Source organism: Camelus ferus, chromosome 36 (assembly GCF_009834535.1).
Source record: "Camelus ferus isolate YT-003-E chromosome 36, BCGSAC_Cfer_1.0, whole genome shotgun sequence".
In the NCBI taxonomy this organism is placed as follows: Eukaryota; Metazoa; Chordata; class Mammalia; order Artiodactyla; family Camelidae; genus Camelus; species Camelus ferus.
Window position 1 is genome coordinate 17,600,118 of NC_045731.1, and position 24,401 is coordinate 17,624,518.

Below are 24,401 nucleotides of genomic sequence, written 5' to 3' on the forward strand. Positions count from 1 at the left end.
TCTCTTTAAAGACACTTTTGGTATCTTCCTTGTGTTTCTGTAATCACTCTAGATTTTGTCATTTTCATCTACGCATCAGAAATACAGATGGTCTTGAAATCTCTATTGATTTTCAATGAAGAAAATCCTCAATTTCCTTCTCTGCTAAGAAAATTACTGCACTTTATATTAAAAAAAAACAGCTTCCTTTCATGAGTTTCTCTCTTCAAACACCTAATTTCACAAGAATCAGTGAAGCAGGGCAGGAAAATCATGCTGTGCTTTATCACCTACAGGTGGGCAGGGATGAAATGAATAAGGACTGATCTCATGAGACGGGAAGGCTGGGGCTGTCTTATTCCTGCTACAGATGGAAGGGTCCATATCTGTGAGGGTGAGGAAGGACCAAGGATGAGAAACCAACACTTTCTAACCCATTTCTCTTTTTCAGAGTCCCAGACAAAACAGTGTCATTGTATCAACAAAAACAAGAACATCTGCACCCTTCTAAAAGCACGCTTCAACTTTACTACTACACACGGCACTCTGTCACTGACCTAAAGGCTGATGACAGCCAAGAAATTTGCAGGGATCTTATTCTGTGCTCATCCCTTTTTGTATTTGGAACCTCAGGAAATTTGTCTCCTCTCCATGAGTGTCATTTTCCTCATCCTTCAAATGGGAGTGTAACAGTCATTCATTTGCTCAGTGTCTATTCGACAACAGGAGACGGCTTATGAAAACAACAACAAAAAAAGCAAAACAGCAATTCTGATCTGTGGTGTCTTCCTCCTCCTCCCTGAACATGAACTTACAGGGTAAAATGGCATCTTTCACTATTTCCCGAACTTAAGGAGCAGTTCTGATAAGGAAGTCACAGGACTGCCGTGTAACCGAGAAATGACCTGGTGAAAAAGAATGAATTACCAGCAAATCCTCAAAACCCATAAGGGTGCAAACCCTGGGAGCTACAGGCATGGGTGGGAGTTCCTTAGTTCCCCATTTCACAAAGACGAGAACGTTGCAGGGTCCATGAAAGACACAGATAGCCCAGTACAACCACACCATGTTTTGGAGTACACCGGGGCCACGTCGCTGCTGACCTGCACTGCTGTGTGTCCCAGAGCAAGAGCCCTGGGCGGGGGTGACTGTGTTTGAGGCTGGAAAAGAACTTCCTGTTCTGTCTCTTTTGCTTCTCTCTCTTCCTGCAATAAAACAACTGGTAGGACTCTGGTGGGGAGCACTGCACCCACTTTCTCTGGCAAACCACACACCAGGCAGCTCTAGCTGATCTGAGAGAGGACTCTTCAATGAACATATATACACCAAAGTCAGGCAGAAGGCTGCCTGTGACCTTGGGAATCCAAACCAGCTTGTCCTGTTAATCAGGATATTAGACATCTAAAGAAAGTGTGCACCAGATGAAGACGATGCCTTAGACAGCAGTTGGTGGTTATGTCCAGCAGTGTCTAAGGACAAGTCATGCTCTGGTAGATGGGAGCATTTTGGTTGCTTTAAGAGTTTGCTACTGAAGGGCTGGGACATTTCATTGGGCCTTGAAACTCCAGACCTCTTTACTCACAAAGGCAGACAAGTTAGGTGAGCCAGCTCAGCCTTTATTCCAACTTCCTAATCAAAAGGCTATGAGGTTGAAAATATATTTCTCAGACTCTTCTGCAGCAAGGGTTCCAGATGTGGCTTTAAAAATGCCCATCAGAGATTGAGATTTGCAAATATTAACTACTATATATAAAAATAGCTAAAAAAACTAAATTTCTTCTGTATAGCACAGGGAACTATATTTAATATCTTGTAATAACCTTTAATGAAAAAGAATATGAAAAGGAATTCATACATATATACGTGTATATGAATGACTGGAACATTGTGCTGTACATCAGAAATTGACACATTGTAACTGACTATACTTCAATTAAAAATATATATATATATATATAATGCCCATCAGCAGCATCTGAGTGTCACTGAAAGCAGAAACCCAGATGAATGGAGGTAGAGGTGGTGGAGGAGCTACTTTATTTTGCTGGGGTGGATGCAGCTGGCATGGCAGAGATCTAGAAGGAATGGTCACAACAGCCACTCACTGATCTGCAAGTGAGTTAGGGTAACAACTTCCTGAAATCCTCCCCACCCCTCCTGATGAACCAGGTGTCTGGCGTTTCTCTGGTAATCACTAGGCGCAGCCTGGAACTCAAAGGTAAAAATTAAAAACTGCAGTCAGGCTGCGAAGAGACTGGCAGGATGCATTGGACAAAAGTAGATCAGAAACAACAAGGAATGGGGAGGGGATAGAACGTGTGCTGAGGACCGTGACTTCAGTGGTGGATTGACTGTGTTGAGGACTCTGAGTCAGTATGAGTAGATGGATTGGTGTGGACTAAAATGGTGGCCATTGTTCAGATAAGTGTGTGATTTGGACTATATTTATTAGAGGAGGGTTTTTTTTTCCACTTCAACATTGATCATTTCTAGGGAGCAGAAAAATACTCTGCCACAAAACATCTAAGTGCAAAAGAGATGCTACGGGATGATGGTGGTATGAAAAATTTCAGTTCTGCAGTTCGAAGCTTTCCTTAATGAGGTTCACAGGAGTAGGTACTTAAAATAAAATAAGATACTTAAAATAAAGACATCATCATATGTACATATCCTTAAAGCTACAATATGGAGCTATAAGTGGGCCTGAAATGTGTTCTGCATTCTAAAATCAGATGAAATAAAATCAGTAGATCAATATGCCTGTCGGCTCTATAAACATGATGTAGCTAATGATCACAGAAAGCAAGATCAGCTAGGAAATATGAGATTTGTCTTTTCCAGTGTCAAATTTAATATTTTTGCTTTACTTAAAAAGCATTTTTTTAATTAGGGCTGTGAGCATCCATTTGTACACGGGGTTCAGTAGATGTGTTCAGATGTTCTAGACAGTGAATCAGAGCAAAGAGTGAGGTTTAGACAGTAGTTAAATGTCTCATCAGTGTGAACATCATCCACATACTGCTATACTGAAAATCCTTAAAAGTGGGAACTTCATTAAAGCAACGAAAAGAGAGGGAAAAAAAATAGCCACAGACTAGTGGAAGTTTTGTAACATGTAAAAATGACAAAGGGCTATTCCTGAGCATATTTTTAAAAACCCCTACACTTTAATAAGGAAAACAACAAACTGACAACAGGTTGCACACTGCTCCCTTTAGGAGAAGCCATGCAGATGGACTCTTATCTGAATGGGGCTGGAGCTGTAGAATTAGTTAGTCTTGCAAGTAACTCAGTTAAAAACAAATGCAAATGGGATACACTTCTAGAATATCTGAGTAAATATGTTGGAAAACTTACTCCTCTATGAAACAATGATAATGGCAAAATTTGTCAAAATTAACCTCTGCAGAACTCTGGAAATTAAACCAAGGCTTCCAGCAATCCAGGGAGTGTTTATTTGAGAAAAAACAAAACAGCAAAATCTCCATAAAGATAGTGAGTCTTGTGGCATTGTAACTTGATGTACCCCCATCCCCGTATCCTCACCTAAATGGTGGCCTTTAAAAGCAACAGTCTCACAATCAAGGTAGGAGCAGATGTGATTTGAAGTTACCTAAAAAATCCGTCCCCAGAGAGCTGTCAGTACTTGATCTATCTCAAACCCATGCTGTGCAAACAGACTGTCCCCAGAGTGTTTGTGGAAAACAATCAGCAGTGAGTATTTGACATTACAACTGCCTGAGGCAGTGGTACCAGTAGAGGCTAACTACATGCTGACTAGGAAAATTCGAAGGCAAAATTGAGTAATGAGACGTTCTGGGGGTGGAGGTAGTGTTAAAAAGCTCCAAAAACTTCCGTGAACTCTAGAAGGCCGTACACATATGTGGCACATGGCAAGGAAAGATCTGAGAAAATTTTAAGCCTTCAACTCTGGCTGAACTTGAGGTTCTGCCTAAGCAAGAACTAAAGGCTATGGAAGAGCTGCAGACTGCCTGCCGGTGCTGAGGGCATCCCTCAGCATCGCAGACACACAGCCACCTGGCAACAGCTCAAACGATTGGCTCCAGGCATTGAAAGAAATCACTGTCCATTTATTACAGTGATGACAACTAGGCTTTCTGCACACACACTGATCTCATGGCCATGCATGATAAAGAATACAGACTTTAAAGAATTTGTTCAGGAAAGTAACTAAATAAATAGCTGCAGCAGCAATGACAATGGAAGCAACGATAAGCCCTGGAAAAGAGGAAACTCTGGCTTTCAGATGAGCCACATTTTAATATTTTAAATGTCCAGTTTTCAACAGAAAATTACAAGATGTACAAAGAAACAGAAAAGTTTGGCCATAACACAGGGGGAAAAGTAGTCAATAGAAACTCCCTGTGGAAACCCAGACACTGGACTTACTAGACAAAGACATAAATAAGCAATTACACATATGTTCAAAGAGCTAACAGAAACCATGCCTAAAGAATTAAATTATGTGAACATCTCATTGTACAGAGAATATCAATAGATAAAATTTATATTAAAAACCAACTAGAAATTCTAGTGATACAAATATAATGACTAAAATGAAAACTTCAATAAGAGGTTTCTCTGTAGATATGAACTTTTTGTAGAAAAAGTCAGTTAACTTAAAACTACTGAGATTATCCAGTCTGTGGAATAGAAAGAAAAAGGAATGGAAAAAATAATGAACACTGTGTCAGAGATAGGTGGGACACCATCAACAATACTTATACACACATATTGGGAGCGCCAGAAGGAAGGAGAGAAAAAAAGGGGTAGAAAGAATATATAAAGAAATAATGGCTGAAAAGTTCCCAAATTTGATGAAAACATTAATTTGTACATCCCAGCAGCTCAACAAACTCCACGTGGTATAAACATAGAGACATCTAAAATCTGCACATCAGACTCAGTGTGTCAAAAGACAAGAACAAAGAATCTTGACAGCAGAAAGAGAAAAGTGGCTCAACATATACAAAGGCTCCTCAGTAAGACAGTTGATTTCTCATCAAAAACCATGGAGGCCAGAAGCAGTGGGATGGTATCATCAAAGTGATAAAAGGAAAAGACTGTCACCAAGTATTTTATAGCCAGCAAAATGATTCTTCAAAAAAATTAAAGGAGAAATTGAGACACTCGTACAAAAACAAAATCTGAAAGAATCCATTGCTAGCAGGCCTGTTCTACAAGAAATATTAAGGATAGTCCAGCAGCTGTAAATGAAAGGACACTCACCTGAAAAATAAAGAGTACTGGTAGAGGTAACTACATGAGTAAAAAAATAAAACAGTATAAATAGAGTATTACATGTAAGTGTTTTCTTCTAATTGATGTAAAAGACAACTGCATAAAACAATACATATGAAACTGTGTAGATGCACTTATAAATGCATAAAGGTGTAATTTGTATGACAGTGACTAGCATGAGGAGGGGGAGGGAAAAGACTGATACCAAAGCAAATTTTTTGTGTACTATTGAAATTAAGTTGGCATTCATGTGAACTAGATTGCTTTAAAACAAGATGTTAATTATAATCTCCAGGGCAATGGAGGAGAAGGAGGAAGAGGAGGAGGAGGAGGAGAAAAAAGATAAAATAAACAACAAATTAAAATGGCACACTTGAAAATGCCTACTTTGTACAAAAAAGTGTAGTAATAGAGGAATGGGGAAAAAAAGACATATAGAAAGAAGATAGCAGATTGTAATTTCAACCTGATAAGAAATTACATTAATGTAAATGAATTAAACATTCTAATCAAAATACTAAAGGCAGAAATAAATGGAATAGAGAATAGATGAACAACAGAGAATAATCAACAAAAAGAAAAGTTGGTTCTTTGAAAAGATCAACAAAATTGACAAATTTTTGGCTAGTACTGAAAAAAAAAGAGAGAAGATTCAAATTACTAAAATGAGAAATGAAAGGAAGGATGTCACTACTGCCCTTACAAAAATAACAAGGAATATAAGGGAATACCATGAATAATTATATAGCCAATAAATGAGATAATCTAGATGAAATGGATAAATCCCTAGAAGGACATAAATGACTGAAGCTAATTCAAGGAGAAATAGAAAACTCAAATAATCCTACAATAAGTAGTGACGGAAATAGTAATCCAAAACATTCCCACAAGGAAATGCTAGGCCTGTATGGTTTTGCTGGTGAATTCCATCAACTACTTAAAGAAAAAACCAAAACCAAAACAAACAAACAAACAAAAAAAACAATGCTTCACAAGTCTAAATATAAAGAGGTGGGCACACTTCCCAATTCATTCAATGAGACTAGTATCACACTGATACCAAAACCAGACAAAGGCATCACAAGAAAACTAAAGACTATCTCTTATGAATATAAATGCAAAAATCCTCAACAGAATACAAGCAAATCCAATCCAGTAACATATAAAATAGACCACAATTAAGTGGGATGTATCCAGGTATGCAAAGGCAGTTCAACATACAAAAGTCAATTCATGTAATATGCCATATTAATAGAATAATGGATAAAAACTAGGAATAGAAGAGAACTTCCTCAACTTGACAGACAACATCTATGAAAAACCTGGAGCAAAGATCATACATAATGGTGAAAGACTGAATTATATCCTCCCAAAATCAACATTGTACTACAGATTCTAGTCAAAGCAACCAGACAAAGAAAATAAAGCCTCTAGATTACAAAGAAAAAATAAACTATTTCCATTCCAGATGACATGATATTATATATTGAAATCACAAGGAATCCACAAAGAAAAAAAGAGAGAGAGAAAAGAAAAAATAAAACCTATTAGAATTAATAACCCAGTCTGACCAAAATTGTAAGACACAAATCAATATATAAAAATGTAATTTCTATACAACAGCAGTGAATAATCTAAAAATAAAATGAAGGAAACATTTTCATTTACAATAGCATCAAAAAGAATAAAATACTTAGGAATATTAAGAAAAATATGTGGAATACTGAGAAAAATGTCTGAAACTTGTATATTGAAAACTAAAATACTACTGATAGAAGTTAAAAATGACCTAAAATAAATGGAAAGCTCTTCTGTGTTCATGGATCAGAAGCCTTATTATTGTTAGGATGGCAATTGTCCTCAAAATGACCTATAGATTCAATGCAACTCTGTCTTTTTGGCAGAAATGAACAAGCTGATACTAAAACTAATATGGAAATGCAAGATACCCAGAATAGTCAAAACAATCTTGAAAAAGAACAAAGTTTTGAAGTTTCCAAATTCAAAACTCACTAACAAAACTGTAATCCATACAGTGTGGTACTTGCATAAAGGACAGACAAATAGATTGAGAGAAAAGAACTGAGAGTCCATAAACAAACTCTTACACGTAGCCAGTTAATTTTTGACAAAGGTGCCATGACAATCCAATGGGGAAAAAAATAATCTTTACAAAAATGATGCTGGGACACCTGAACATACACCTGGAAAGAAAGAAAACTGAACTTTTATCTTAACACCATTTATGAAAATTAACTCAAAATAAATCACAGACCTGAAACTATAAACCTTTTAGAAAATGAACAATGAGAAAATCTTCAGGACTTTGGATTACAAATACTTCTAAGATATGACACCAAAAGCACAAACAACAAAAGAAAAAATAATCAAGTAAACTGGACTTCAGTAAAATTAAAAACTTCTGTGCTTCAAAGGACTTCATCAAGAAAGTAAGAAGACAATCCACAGAATGGGTGAAAATATTTCCAATATTTTCCCTGATAAGGGACTTTTATCCAGAATAGACAAAGAGGACTTAAAATGTGACAATACAAAGACAAATACAATTAAAATGGGCAAAGAATTTGAATAGATGTTTCTCCAAAGAAGACATATGAATGGGAAATAAGCACATAAAAAGATGTTCAACATCAGTAGGCATTAGGGAAACAGAAATCAAAAGCACAATGACATGCCACTTCATACCAACTAGGATGACAAATATATATGATATATGATATATAAATATGTATCTATAAACCCGGTAATAAAAAGTGTTGATGAGGATGTGGAGAAACTGGACTCCTCATACATTACTACTGGAAATATAAAATGGTGCAGTCACTTTAAAAGCTACTTTAGCAATTCCTGAAAATGTTAAAAGTAGAATACATCCCAGCAATTCCATTTTTTGATATATCCTCAAGAGAACTGAAAATATGTGTTCACACAAAAACTTGTCCATGAGCATTTACAGCAGAATTATTCATCATCAACTGATGGATGGATAAGCAATGCGGTGTACTTATAACAATGGCATATTATCTGAACACAAAAAGGAATTTGGGTACTTATATATGCTACACCATGGATGAGCCTTGACAACGTCACACTAAATAAAAAACGACAATCAAAAAAGGCAGCATACTGTATGATTCTACTTATATGAAATGCCCAGAACAGGCAAATCCGTAGAGGCAGAAAGTAGAGTGGTGGCTGCTGGGGGCTAAGGGAAAGGAAGGTTAGGGAGTGACTTACTAAATGGTACTGCTTCCTTTTGGGAGTGATGGCTACACAACACTGAAATGTATTAAAAACACTAATGCACACTTTCAAAGGCTGCATTTTATGGTATGTGATTTATATCTCCATAAAGCTGTTATTCTTGAAGCTGAGCCCACCTATGGAGCAACTGGCACAGCACTGACTGCGGCATCTGAAGTGGGAGTGACCCACCCGCCCACCTTGAAGGAGAGCAGCACCTGACCCAGTGTTGCAGGGGCATGATCTTCTTGCCGATGGACATCGTGAGCAGCACAGACGAGGGGGCCAACAGAGCAAGCTGAGTTCGTGAAACAGGGTGAAGACACAAAGACCTCTCAATAAAAACATTAAGAGTGCACAGTCTCTAGGAGAACACATCTTTGCTTTTAAATCTTTTTATATCTGTTTCATTTTCTATTACCTTTTCAATCTTTACTTTTTAAACAGTTCTATATGTTTACAGTTCTCATTTCATTTTTAATTCTCTTGGTTTTGATCTGTTATTGATTATTCACAGCATTCAAATATTGTGTCTTGATTTTTTCTTCTTTTTATTACGGTTTTTAAAAGACATCTCAACTCGATTCCTATTCTGCTTAAACTTGCTCTTCTATTATTGATTATACACTGTTTTCAAACCTTATTTTCCTCCATTCTTTTAAAAATCTCTCTCTCATTTTTAAGTTTTATTCTCACATAGGCTTTAGAAAAATAAATAAACTCCTTTAAGGACCACAATAGATAACTGATACTCCTTAAGCCACAGTGCCAGAGAGATATGAGCACTATGAAGAAGCAGAGGCAGTACTCCCAATTAAAAGAGCAAGAGAAATCCCCTGAAAGAATGATCAATGAAAAAGACATTGATGGCCTACTAGATCAATATTTCAAAAAAGAAGTGATCAAATTACTGAAGGAACTAAAAGAGATAGTGTTTAGAGACATAAAATATGTCAAAAACAAAATAGAAGCTATAAAGAAGAGCCAAGTAGAATTGGTAAATTCATTGGCTGAAATGAGATCTGACCTAAAGGCTGTACAAAGCAGGCTAGATAATGCAGAGGAATGAATAAGTGACCTAGAATACAGGACAACAGAAAGCACCCAATCAGAACAGCTGAGAGAAAAACAAATAAAAAACAATGAAAACAATATAAGGAACCTATGGGATAGTATAAAGCATGCCAATCTATGCATAATAAGTGGTTCAGTAGGGGAATAAAGAACAAAGGGAATGGAAAAGGTATTTAAAGAAATCATGACTGAAAACTTCCCAAACCTAAAGAAGGAATCAGACACCCAAGTAAAGTAGGCTCAGAGGTTCCCAAACAGGAAAAGCCTAAAGAGACTCACACCAAGACATATCATAATCAAGATGGCCAGACTGAAGGATAAAGAAATGATCCTAAAGGCAGCAAGAGAAAAACAAAGAGTGAGTTACAAGAGAAGGCTCTCAGCTGATTTCTCTACAGAAACACTACAGGCCAGAAGGGAGTGGCAAGATTCAAAGTCCTGAATGAAAAAACAGATGCAGCCTAGGATACTTTCTGCAGCAAGGCTATCCTTTAGAATAGAAGGAGAGGTAAAGAAATTCACAGAGAAGCAAAAACTAAAAGACTTTAGCAACACTAAACCCATGCTAAAAGAAATATTGAAAGGTCTACTCTAAATAGAAAAGAAGCAGGATGCTACAGAAATGAGAACTCATAACTGGAAAGGTGATAACTACCATGAATTACAAATAGAATAAACATGAAATTGTAAAAGAAGACATCTAAATCATTGAGTGGGAGAGGGAAGCAAGAAAATATAGAGTATTTTTTTCTTTCTTCTGTTTTTTAAATTTTTTGTTCTCGGTAGGATGGGTTTGAGATTACATTACTATCTGTTTAGTACACACAGTTACAGTAATTGGTTAACAGACTTACAAAAAAGTGTAACCACAAGCCAAAAACTTACAAGTGAGTCACAAAAACTAAATACAATCCAAGATAATACAAAGGAAAATTACCATACCACAAAAGGAAGAAGAAAGGAACAAAGAAGAAATACCAAATCAACTGCAAAAATAAGTTCAAAATAGCAATAAACACTCATCTATCATTAATTACTCTAAATGACAATGGACTAAATGCTCCTGTCAAAAGACAGAGTGGCAGACTGGATAATAAAGCAAGAACCTTCAATAAACTGCATACAAGATACACACTTTAGGGAGAAGGACACATATAGATTGAGAGTGAATGGACAGAAAAGGATATTCCATGCAAATGGAAATGCCAAAAAAACAGGTGTAGCAGTTCTGATTTCAGACAAAATAGACTTTAAAACAAGGGCCATAAAGAAAGATAAATAAAGACATTTTATAATGATTAAAGGAGCAATACAAGATGAGGATATTACAATCATTAATATATATGCATCCAACATGAGCACCTAAGTACATAAAACAACTACTAACAGAGATAAAGGGGGAAATTGATGGGAATACAATCATTGTCAGAAATTTTAACACCACATTAACATCACTAGACAGATCTTCCACACAGAAAATAAATAAGGCAACAGAGAAATTAAATGATACAATAGAAAAATTAGATTTAGTGGATATTTTCAGAGCATTACAACCCCCCAAAATAGGATATACATTCTTTTCAAGTGCACGTGGAACATTTTCTAGGATTGATCATGTACTTGGTCACAAAAGAAGCCTCAACAATTTTAAGAAGATAGAAATTATCTCAAGCATCTTTACTGACCACAATGCCATTGAAACTAGAAATCAACTACAGAGAAACAAAGGAGAAAAAAAGAAAGCATAGAGATTAAACAACATGCTAGTACAAAAACAATGGGTCAATGATGAAATCAAAGTTGAAATTAAGGAATACCTTGAGACAAATGAAAATGAAAACAACCACATAAAACTTATGGGATGCAGCAAAAGCAGTGCTAAGAGGAAAGTTTAGGGCGATACAGGCCTTCCTCAAAAAAGAAGAACAATATCAAATAAACAATCTAACCCACCAGTTAAAAGAACTAGAAACAGAAGAGCAAAAACACCCAAAAGTCAGCAGAAGGAAGGAAATAATAAAGATCAGGGAGGAAATAAATAAAATAGAGATTAAAAAAATAAAGAAAATAATCAATCAAACCAAAAGCAATTTTTTTGAAAGAGTAAATAAAATCGACAAACCTCTGGCCAAACTCACAAAGAAGAAAAAAGAGAGAGCACAAATTTGCAAAATAAGAAAGGAAAATGGAGAAATTACAACAAATAACATAGAAATACAGAATATCATATGAGAATATCATGAAAAACTACATGGAAAAAAATGGATAACCTAGAGGAGATGGACAAGTTTCTGGAAACATACAGTCCACTAAGACTGAATCAAGAAGAAACTGACCACTTGAACAAACCAATCACTAGGAATGAAATCAAATTAACAATAAAAAAAACCTCCCTACAAATAAAAGTCCAGGACTGGACAGCTTCACCAGGGAATTTTACCACACATACAAAGAAGAACTCATACCAGTCCTTCTCAAACTCTTCCAGAAGATTGAAAAGAAGGAATATTCCCAAACTCATTCCATGAAGCCACCATCACCCTGATACCAAAACCAAGTAAAGACACCACCAAAAAAAGAATTACAGACCAATATCACAGATGAACACAGATGCAAATGTCCTTACCAAAATACTAGCAAATAGAATCCAACAGCACATAAAAAAGATTATACATCATGCTCAAATGGGGTTCATCTCAGGGACACAACTGTGGTTCAACATATGCAAATAAATCAATGTAATACTTCACATTAACAAGAGAAAGGACTAACCACATAATCATCTCAATAGATGCATAAAAGCTTTTGATAAAATTCAACACCCATTTATGATAAAAATTCTCACGAAAGTGTGTATTGAGGGAACATATCTCAACATCATAAAAGCTATATATGACAAACCTACAGCCAGTATAGCACTCAACGGTGAAAACCTCAAAAGCTTCCCACTAAAATCTGGGACAAGACAAGGATGCCCACTATCACCACTCCTATTCAACATAGTCTTGGAAACGCTGGCCACAGCAATCAGGCAAGTAAGAGAAGTAAAAGTTGTCTAAATTGGAAAAGAAGAGGTAAAAGTGTCACTATATGCAGATGACATGACACTATATATAGAAAACCCTAAAAGATACACACAAAAACTACTAGAGCTGATCGAAGAATTTAGCAAGGTAGCAGGTTATAAGATTAATGTTCAAAAATCAGTTGCACTTCTTTACACTAATGATGAATCAACAGTAAAAGAAAGTAAAGAAACAATTCTCTTTAAAATAGCACCCAAAGTAATAAAATATCTAGGAATAAATCTTACCACAGAGGTGAGAGAATTATACACAGAAAACTATAAACCATTGTTGAAGGAAATTAAAAAAGACTTTAAAAAATGGAAAGGTATCGCATGCTCTTGGATTGCAAGAATACATATTGTTAAAATGGTCACACTGCCCAAGGCAATCTACAGATTTAATGCAATCCCTATCAAATTTCCCCAGACATATTTCATAGAACTAGAACAAATCACAATAAAATTTATATGGAACCATCAAAGACATAGAATTTCCAGGGCATTACTGAAGAAAAAAGAAAGAGCCTGGAGGAATAACTCTCCCAGACTTCAGACAATACTATAGAGTTACAGTCATCAAGACAGCATGGTATTGGTACAAAAACAGACATATAGACCAATGGAACAGAATAGAGAGCCCAGAAATGAACCCACAAACTTTTGGTCAACTAATCTTCGACAAAGGAGGCAAGAATATACAATGGAATAAATACAGTCTCTTCAGCAAGATAAACATAAGACAAAATACAATAAACCTCCTAGAAGAAAATACAGGCAAAATATCTGACATACATCTCAGAAATGTTCCCCTAGGGCAGTCTACCCAAGCAACAGAAATAAAAGCAAGAATAAACAAATGGGACCTAATGAAACTTACAAGCTTCTGCACAGCAAAGGACACCATAAGTAAAACAAAAAGACAACCTAAAGAATGGGAGAACAGTTTTGCTAATGAAACTGACAAAGGCTTGATCTCCAGAATATATAAGCAGCTCATATGACTTAATAAGAAACAACCAAATAACCCAATCCAAAAATGGGCAGAAGACCTAAACAAGCAATTCTCCAAGGAAGACATACAAATGATCAGTTTGCACATGAAAAAATGCTCAATATGACGAATTATCAGAGAAATGCAAATCAAAACTACAATGAGGTATCACCTCAAACCAGTCAGAATGGCCATCATTCAAAAATCCACAAATGACAAATACTAGAGAGGCAGTGGAGAAAGGGGAACCTCCTACACTTCTGGTGGGAATGCAGCTTGGTGCAGCCACCGTGGAAAACAGTATTGAGTTCCCTCAAAAGACTAGGAATAGAATTGCCATATGACCCAGGAATACTGCTCCTGGGCATATATCCTGAAGGAATCCTACTTCAGGATGACACCTGCACCCCAATGTTCATAGCAGCACTATTTACTATAGCTAAGACATGGAGAAAGCCTAAATGTCCATCAATGGATGACTGGTTAAAGTAGTGGTATATTTATACAATGGAATACTACTCGGCCATAAAAACTGACAATATAGGGCTATTTGCAGCAACATGGATGCTCCTGGAGAATGTCATTCTAAGTTAAGTAAGTGCGGTAACAAGCAATAAAAAGAAGTTACCTCCAGGTACAGTTATTTTGATTAAAATATCCATACAGAAAGCAAGTCACCCCCACGACTGCTGCCAGTAGGAGGATCTGAGTGTAATAGCCCAGACAAGCAAAGTAGATTCCGACCTTCTCTCCGTACAATTTCCTGAAGAAAGTCAGAAGGTAGTTTCAGAAGACACAAATAATCACTCTGTAGCTTCATCCTCATGTTAACTTCTTATATTGGGGGGGGCATAATTACGTTTATATATTTGTTTTTTAAATGGAGGCATTGGGAGTTGAACCCAGGACCTCATGCATGCTAGGCATGCACTCTACAACTCAGCTATACCCTCCTTCCACCATACTAATTTCTGATTCTAAATCAAGGGGGTTTAAGTTTAAACCACTGACTCAAATCACACTTAAAACATATGCGTTTTCATAGCAGCCCCAAATTCTACCGTGAAATAAGAAGTATTTTACATATCATAGAAGTACAGACCACTGGTTCACCTGCTGAAGAGAGATAAATGAGAACAGAGCAAAGGAGGGGACGAGTCCGACTCCGGAGCAGATGCAGGGGATCATCACCACTCACTGGACAGTCTGGCACATTCAACAAAACCTCCCAAAGATCATTCTTAACAGGCTTGACATAAGTGGACATCAACAACTGGCTCAGTCATCTGCTCCCGCCTTATCTCGGGAACGTCCCTGGAGCAAATGCATCGTAAACCACAGATAATAAGGAAATGGCTGATAATGATAACAACTGGGAGTGCAATGTCTCTCTGACAAAATATTTATAAAACTCATTGTGGGAATGGGAGAGGGCAGGAGGGATGTGACTGATCTAGGTACTGCCCTGGATTCTTTGTATCTAGCACATCTGCTGTTCCTAGGTTTTAAAAGCACTTCAATGTTTCTCAGTTAATCTGGAGTAGATGGAACAGGCCAGGGAGGCAAGATTAGAAGAAAGGAGGCAGGGCATGAAGCGGTGCCAGGCTGGTCCTGAAAGGGAGACAGACACAGACAGGCAGACACAGAGGGTTTAGGGATGAGGCGGAACAATGAGGTGGCGGCTCAGGTGTGTCTTGCTGTTCCTGATACTTCCCTCAACTGGCTCACTGCTGACTCGGCAGTGCTGGGTAAAACCTGTGGATTTCCTCAGCTCTGAGTTCTCTCTGAGGCTTCCGGCTCAGTCTGGAGCTGAGATGAGCTCCGAGGGCTTAGCCTAGGGGGGACTCAGCTCTGAGAACAGCCTGGAGTCCTGGGAACCCCCTTAGGCTTGACCAGTGCTCACAGGGCTGCTGTGAGACCAGCTCCATCGTCAGAGACATGGGCGTGGACCATTCCATGGGGAACAGTGCTGAGCCCGATGCCAAATCAGATAGGAGGGGCAAAGTGTGTTCATTCCCATGTGACAGGGCTTTGTGGCCTGTCTCACGGATGGCAGGCTCAGGATGGTGTCTGGCAGAGAAAACCCTGGCAATGGGTTTGAGATGTCTTGGACTCTTTCTTGTTAAGCTTTTTGTAATACATTCTTATCAACTATCCGTCCTGAAAATGTCACATTCAAAACTGAAAGAATGTTAGAAGTTGCCTGCTCCAACTGGCCAATGGTAAACACACCCTGATACAGTTAAAGAGATGGGCAGGCAGCCTCTGCCTGCGTATTTACAATGACAGGGAGTTCATTAATTGCAAAGGTTACATGTCGGCAACAAGGTCAGAAAGAATTTTTGAACCTTAAACAGATGTCTGCCTCCTAGTCTTTGCTGAAAGTCTAGAACTAATGAGGATCACTTCAAATGTAGTTTTGTCTGATTGTTATCTCTGTCAATAACACCCCAATTCTTAACATCAATTTTTCAAAATTCAGCTTTGATTTCTTTTTATCAAAGTTATACCATACATTCAATAAAGAGTCAAACAATTCTTGAACACCGATTGCAAAAAGGAGCAGTTCCCAACAACCGCCCCATTTCCGGGCCAGAAGCAACCACGTTTAGCTCCTACTGCTGACTCTTGGAATAATTACTCCCTTTCTCTTACTAATATCCTTGTAACACAGCCTACTGACTTTTTCAGCTTTGTGTATCACCTATTTAAATTTCTATTTTGGAAAATGAGGATTAAGCTCTCTTTCAAACGCCATCTAATCTACACATCCAAACTTTCATCCTTCCAACCTTTTGATACAATTACAATTTTCATCAGCTCAGTATCCTTGCTTTACATTATTAGTACTCTGTACAGACTGTTCACAGCTGTAGCGAGTTGTCTGCTAGACTTACTTTTTTCTTCCCTACTTTGTTTTACCTGGAGTTAATAATTGTCTTGGTGTTTCACAGCTTAGTTTTCTGTGCACTTAACAATTCAACCTCAGACCTTCTCTTAATGAATATCTTTGCCAATACTTTCCAATACATTGTCTACAAATTTCATCTCCTTGAATAAATCTCTTCAGATCTCCTTCAACCTGGATTAACGACACGCTAGACTTGTCACAGAGCTCAAGGGGCCACTAGTGGGAAGCAACAAGGGAATACATGGACCAGGAGCAGGGAAAAGATCAACAAAATTTCCTTAGCAAAACGTACCTAAAATGGTGGGAAAATTGTTTTCTTTACAAACACAAACACACACACAAATCCCAAAAGACCATTAAGAATGATTAAAGAGCCGTCAAACCCATTGCCCTACCATCAAATACTGTATAACATAAAACAAAGATAAGAGAAGGAAAATAACATATAAATATGAATCTCAAGGGGGATGGGGTACACTCAGTGGCAGAGTGTGTGCTCAGCATGCATAAGGTCCTAGATTCAATCTTCAGTACCTCCATTAGAAAAAAAATTAAAAAGTAAAGAAAAATGTATCAACTTTAAATGTTTACATATGTACAATCATCCTCTTTTAAAACTGTTCTACAGGATACCCCGGGTTAATGAGAAAGTGCCTCTTCATGTCTGTGATCCTGCTGATAATTGAGGGAGGAAATTAGGGTATGACCACATGAAATAAAATCCTTTATGAAATAATGATCTTGGGTGACAATCATTTTTGGCTGATGTCATCACAAAAAAGAGAGTCAACTGGACATTATGTACCTTATGCTAGGAGTACAAAACTTCACATAACAAGTCTTCTTGCACAGAGTTGAACCTCAGTCAGATCAAGCTTTTAGGCGAGGATCAAATCACTTAGCTAAAGCAAATACATAGGATGGAGAAACAAGTCTACGGCCACAGGGGAGAATGAAATCAGCCAAACAGGAAATAGAGAAACCCCTCAGCAATTTCAAGGAAAATGAGAAACAGGAAAATTATAGATTAGAACCCAGTTGAGAGATATGCTAGCAGAAATGTCTGAACCTAGTCTGGATCCTCATTTCAACCCCAAAACTACTTAAAAGGGTATTTCTGTGACAATCAGAGAATTAATTTCTAATCCTAAAAAAAAAAGGAATATACCAATTGTATTTGAAAGAGACCTGGTCTTTTCACTAATGAAAGGTTAAGCTATGTAGGATTGCCTTCAAAATGATCCCGTAGTGGGGGAGGGGAGGAGGTGGAGATGAAAGATGCAACAACAGTGACTCTGAGTTGATAATTCTGGAGCTGGGTGACTCATACAGGCAGGCTGGCTGTGCTGTTCTCTCTACTTCTGTACATGTTTGAATCTTTCCATAATATGTGAAAAATACAAGAAGACTTCCGTGTTTTAAAACCCTCACTTTGAAGGTTAAGAGGTTTGCCCAAGTAGGTGGGCACCTGCATGGGGCGCTGATATTAGAAAGAACAGGCACCTGGCTCCAGGCCGACCTGCGGCTACCTTGGCCCTCCTCTTCTCCTCACCATCCACAGCCAGCCCATAACTGCATCCTGTCAGCCCCACTCCCCAAACTCATTCCTCCCTGGCTCCCACCGTCTCTCATCTGGCCCACTCCAAGAGCTTCCTACCCGGCCTCCCTGCTTCCTGGGTCCCTGCAATTCATTCTCCGCATTATCTTTGCAAAATGTGAGTGAGAGAAAATTACCTTAGTGCTTAAACTATCATGACTGCTTCTCACTGCGCTTAGAGTCTACACTCCTTTCTGGGCTCCTGATGCCTTTCTAAACCTCACGTCTCATCACTCTCACCAGCGCTGGCTCCAGTATCTCCTCAAACCTGCTGAGCACATGTGTGCCTTGGGGCCAATGGACAAGCTGCCTCTATTCCTGGGGTGACTTCTCCCAGATCCTCAAATTCCAGCCTCCTTATCGCCATCTCAGCTCACATGTAACCTACTCAAAGATAGCTTTCTTGACTCACTTCCCCCCAAGTCTCCCATCTCAACACTGTGTTATTTCCTTCATTTCAATCTGACATTGTTTCCTTATTTGTCCGATTATTTTTGTTTGCTCGGTTGTCCTTGGCCTCCCTCCCCCCATCAGCCTTGCCCAAACAGCATAAGCTCCCGGAAAGTAGCCGGCGCTGGTGCTCTGAGAAGACACATGCTGAGGGCGACATTACAGTCACGTGGTGTAGTGAAACGGTGTCGAACAGCAGATACAGCAAAGCAGTGAGAATTTCTGTCTTATTTTATAATTTAATTGAACCCTAACCTTTACTCCTGTTTAATGAAGAATTTGGTAGGTCTTTGGTCCCTGTTCCTGGATGGCAACCACTAAAGCCTTGAAATTTCCCAAGATAGGAGTGTCTTTGCTATTCATGGTGGGCCCTTGGTTGGCTTGTGTTCATGGGCTGACTCAGGATGGGGTCTGGCCAGTCAGAGACACCAACCGTGTGATTAGAGGAGTGGGGCTTCGAGCTTTGTGACAAGTGAGTGACCACCAGTGGAGGAAGGGGCTCAACGTTTAGGGCTAAGGAAATGTTTCAGTTACAGTTATGGTTTGGATTAGCCATGTCGGTAGTGACCCAGTAAATCATGTCTATGTTATAAAGCCTCCAATAAAAACTTGGGGCAACAAAGCTCAGAGCTCCTGTGAGCTTCCTGGTTGGTAACACTCTTGGAGGACTGTCACACTCAGATGCCATGAAGGCAACCCTGAGCCATTCCCACTGGAGTGCTCTCCACAGCATCTCACCTGAGGAGATCTAAGGGCTGCTTCTTGTCTATGCTTCGAGGAGGAGCCCATTCCCTGTACAGAAGGCCCTGTTCGCTGGGGCAGCTGAGGTCCTCTGACAGAGGCTGAAGTTGCACTGGAGAGCAGAAGCAAACAGGTGAGAATCACTGTCACCACATTTTCACATGTTCTGTTGATAAAATATGGTGCTAACACTTCATGGTCATTTGTAAATAAGGGGCCCTCACTTGCCAGGAGGGATGGAGGTACCATATAATTTTTTATAATTCTCACCCAGTATAAATACTAACCCCTTGAGGGTCATTTGCAAACGTGGGTGGAAAGGAACGCTTGGATGTTACAGTCCTGGGACAACCGTGGGTACCTGGTGAGAGCCTTGCAGATGCTTAATGTCCTACAACCAGGCCAGTCTTCCACAGCAAAAAAACTAGGCCACCCAAGTGCCCAAACTGCTGCAGTGGAGGGACATCTGACAGTCCAGGCCCCTCCTTGGACATCCAGAGGAACCTGGACTCTGGCAGGTTAGGGGCAGGGTCAATTCTAAAACCCAGGCTTTTTTGTCCCCACAATTCAGTAGTTATTTAGTGACAGCACATGGAATATAAACAATAAAGAAACTTGACATGATGTTATATATTTAGCTTACTCAGGAAACAAAATTTAAATCCAGTCATTCTCCTTCCCACCTTACCTGCCTTCCTTTCTCCTGTACTAGAACCAGATTATCACCCACCCAGCCTTAACATGGGTCCTGACTCCACTTACCTCCCTCCCAAACACCACATGAGATTATTCATCAGTCTGGATGTGGGGCCAACAATTACAAGAGGCTTTAGTGGAAAAGAATTTGTTGTGTGCAGATGCCAACTAAACACTGTGGAGTCCTGGTGTCCCACATTAGTAATCATGACAGCTGTTTGCAAGTGTCCCCAAAGTTCATTTCAGACTCTCATTGCTAATTTTGCAGGGACATAAATATAAAACATGTGGACTGCTGGGCTGGACTGCTATGCTGGGTCTCTGATCCAGGAACTTCAGTGTCTGCTCCCAGCACCCAGCTCCCTGTTCTGCTCATGCATGTGCATCAAGCAGCTGTTTAGTGTCCATTTTAATATCTTAAACAGTGCATTTCAGTATTGTCTTCATCTACAAATACGTGTACCACACAGTAGTAATGATGAATCTCAGTCTTTGCTTTCTTTGGTCTTAGAGAGTCAGATATATGAATAGCAAAGTTAACAAAGTCATAGAGAGCTATAATATAGTATTTCCTTTATTTCAATGACAGGATTTATTTAAAGAGCTTAGATATAACATCCTTGCATTTATGACATCATTAAGCGTCTGAAGCTGTTACATTTTAAAAATTTCATTTCAAGCGAGATGTTATCAGTTAGAGAAACGCTCCTGAATTTCAGGGGTTGCTGTCATCTCAGACGGAGTCTCTAAAAAATGTCAACACTCTGTAGTATTGCCATCATGACAAGAACCCAGGCAGATGAAATTTGGAAAATCCTGTGGCTTCCTAGTGCACAGAAAGAAAATGGTATTTCAGAGGGAAAAGCCTGAATTACAGAAAATGATAAATTAAATTGTCTAACATACATTTCCCTTACAAAGAACTAACATTCTTTGGTCGATAATAACATGTCAGTAATTATGAAAAGAGCTGACAGATGCATAGTACTTAATATTAGCCAGGGCTGTTCTAACATTGACACAGATTCATTAATCCCCATAGAAACTCTACGAGGTGTGTACTATTATTACCCCCATTTTATTGATGGGGAACTTGATAAACACAGAGGCTAAATGTCTTTTACAAGGTCGACAGCGAGAAACCAGCAAAGGTGTTCCATCCTGACTCTGCGCTCTTGGCCACTTCTCTTTTTTTTTTTTTTTTTTTGGTGGTGGGGAGATAATAAGGTAATTCTGCTGGGGGTTGGGGAGGTAATTAGGGTTATTTGTCTATTTTAGAGGAGGTTCTGGGGGCTGAACCCAGGACCTTATGCGTGCTATGCATGCGCCCCATCACTTGAGCTGTACCCTCCCCTCTCTAGTCTATGCTCTTAGCTGCTAATCCGCACTGCCCCACATGGTAGCTCTGGGGGAACTACAGTTCATTCATTCACTCACTCGTTAAACTCAGCCTTCCCGGTGCCTGGGATTCAGCAGTGAACAAGACAACATGGTTCCTGCTCTAAATGAGATTTTCACCCCCTACATATTAGTTTAATTTTAACCAGGAAGAAACAAGGTCAAGAAAATTAGCCTTTTCCTGTTAACACCGGAGGATACATGAGGTGCTTTATTTCATTTCTGCAATTTGACTTACACCATGGGGAGGGAAAGCTGCCTTGCAGATCCCGGAGCTCACAAGCCTGTCAATCCGGAATTTCTTTTAACACTGTCCCTTACTTGATACTTGATCTGAGAAAGGATGAAATAAATCTAAAAAGATTCTAAGAGAGTGTGTGGCTTATACAGGGTAACTAACCAGCCACTGTTTACTATCCTAACAGGAATCTGTAGGCATATTTCTTTTCTTTCTCTTTTTTCTTTTTATGGGCAGCTTTTAAAAACCAAACCAAATCACTGATAATTCAACAGCAGGTTTTAAATCACCCCCAAGACAGCAGCTAAACTCGGTTTAGACTTACAATGTGGCTTCTGCTGGCTGGATTGAAGAATGTATCTCTATCCTGAATATAAAAGTCATTCACACAGCTCTTCTCAAATAGGGCAATGAAAAACTCTTGCTCCGGCTTGATGATACTTTCATCCACATGAAGGACTTTCATAAAACAGCTGAAATTATGAAAGGCTGAGGACTGGATTTTCAGATCATTGGGCTTCAGAGGCAATTTTATGTGCAGTATCTCAGCCTATATACAGAGCACCTCCCACAGGGTGTGTACTTTTGCAAATACAAGCTTGTCACCCAAAACCTATATTGGGAGAATGAAAACACAAACCAGGAAACTAACTATTTTCACATTTTAAGTACGCAGATTTTTCTTACGTTGGTGGTAGTTAAAGCACTTGTGCAAACACACACACATATGACACTGGTAAAAGTGAAGATATAATAAAAATAGGTTTGCAAACCATCACAGTTTTTTGCCTTAAAGATAATTTCTTTGTTGAAATTACTGAAAAGTCATTTAAAATCCTTAGAGTTCATTCATAAAATAACCATTGTTTTACATGAAGAAAAGCAAACTTGTTAATTTTTAGTCCAAATTAGTAACTAAAATTAGAAACACCATAATATTCTTTGCAGTGGTATTGTAATGACAATTTTTTAAGTTTCTGAAACCTAGGACTATTTATATATCTGTTCAATATAGTGTTAAACAGCCATTAAAAGGGATTTAATATAATTATATTTACTGATATGTAATATATAATAAAATGAAAACACAAAAATAAGTGAAATAATAATTTTCCTTTTTGGAAGGGAAAAATACCTACATTTGAACAAAAAATAATATTTAGAAGGATTTTAAGTTTCTTTATGTATAATTAAGTTACAGATGATTTTTAATTCCACTGTTCTTTCATTTTCAAATTTGGGGGCAAATTTTTATAATAAAAAAATCTTTAAAAATGTTCTTGCATTAATACATTAATAGATTTATTTATGACTACATTCTCTGGCTATTAAAAAAGATCTCCTAGCTTTGGATCTGAAACATACATTCCATAATTCAGATCCTGACTGACTCGCCTCCCAGCCAACAGTGAAGGTACGGCTAGGGTGACATGTTTCAAATAACATTCCAGGTAACATGCAGGCTCCCAGCCAATGGCTGCAAAGGGACTGACACTGATCAGGTTGCTCCCACCTGCAGACCATCACAGATGAGGTTCGATTCATAGGCTCATGTTTTCTCTGTCAAAAGAAATCAGAAAATGTTCGGCTTTTATTTTCACCAAGGGAACAAGAAGTTGTTTGATTTTTTTTATGCCAAAAAAAAAAAAAACAACAAACCAATTTGAATCTGATGAAAAGGCATTTGCTCAAAGCAGCACAGTAGCAATGAAGGTGCTCTGGCTGGCAGGGACTTGTTGGAATCCTGTGAGTGCTGGACTCCTCACATGGAATTCCCTTGGCACTCCAGAAGGCCTGTGGTTGTCCCCATGGGTTTGTGGCCACATGTGGTGCACAAAAGTCTCTGGCTTTGTCACAATTTCAAAGCCTTTTTTGGCTTATGAAAGGCTTTGCACTCAAGTGGAGTTTTCTTGAGTCCACTCACTGATGTCATTCACCAGAGTTATAGTCCAGATCTGACATTCTAGACTCTTAAAATCTTGCAGACATTCAAACGGTTCAGGTTTGGATGTGTATTCACCTCTGCAGACCTGGACCAAATTCGATAAAGCCACCTGGACAAGTTCAGCAAAATGCAAAGACATTTTTCTCTCTGCAAGACTGAAATGTCTGTGAAGCTATAAAAACTTCTGCATCTACAAATATAGGGAACCAACTCATCAATAACATATCTATCCATAATGCATGGCCATTTAAAAAAATATTGTATTTGCTGCTATTAAATTCTATCTGGCTTTTGCCAAATTGTGTCCTAAACTGAAAGGAAAGTATATAAATGTAGAGAACTTTTGACCTTTTAAGAGAAAAAGGAACCCTCCTACTCGGTTGATGGGAATGTAAATTGGTGCAGCCACTATGGAGGACATTATAGAGGTTCCTTAGAAAACTAAAAATAGACTTCCGTGTGATCCAGCAATCCCATTCATGGGTATATGTCTGGAGAAAAATATAATTCAAAAAGACACATGCACCCCAATGTTCACAGCAGCACTATTTACAATAGCCAAGACACTTAAACAACCCAAATATTCACTGACAGATGACTGGATAAAGAAAGTGTGGTATATTATATATATATGTATATATACATATATATACACACACATATATACACATGAACACACACACACAATGGAATAGTGCTCAGCCATAAAACATAAAATAATGGCATTTGCAATAACATGGATGGACCTACAGGGTATTATGCTGAGTGAAATAAGTCAGAGAAAGAAA

General features: G+C 38.4%; 1 pseudogene; it reads right to left on the bottom strand.

The window, feature by feature from the left end:
• Window positions 1–290: 290 nt before the first annotated feature.
• LOC116661682 lies at window positions 291–23,630 on the bottom strand (annotated as a pseudogene).
• Window positions 23,631–24,401: the final 771 nt, after the last annotated feature.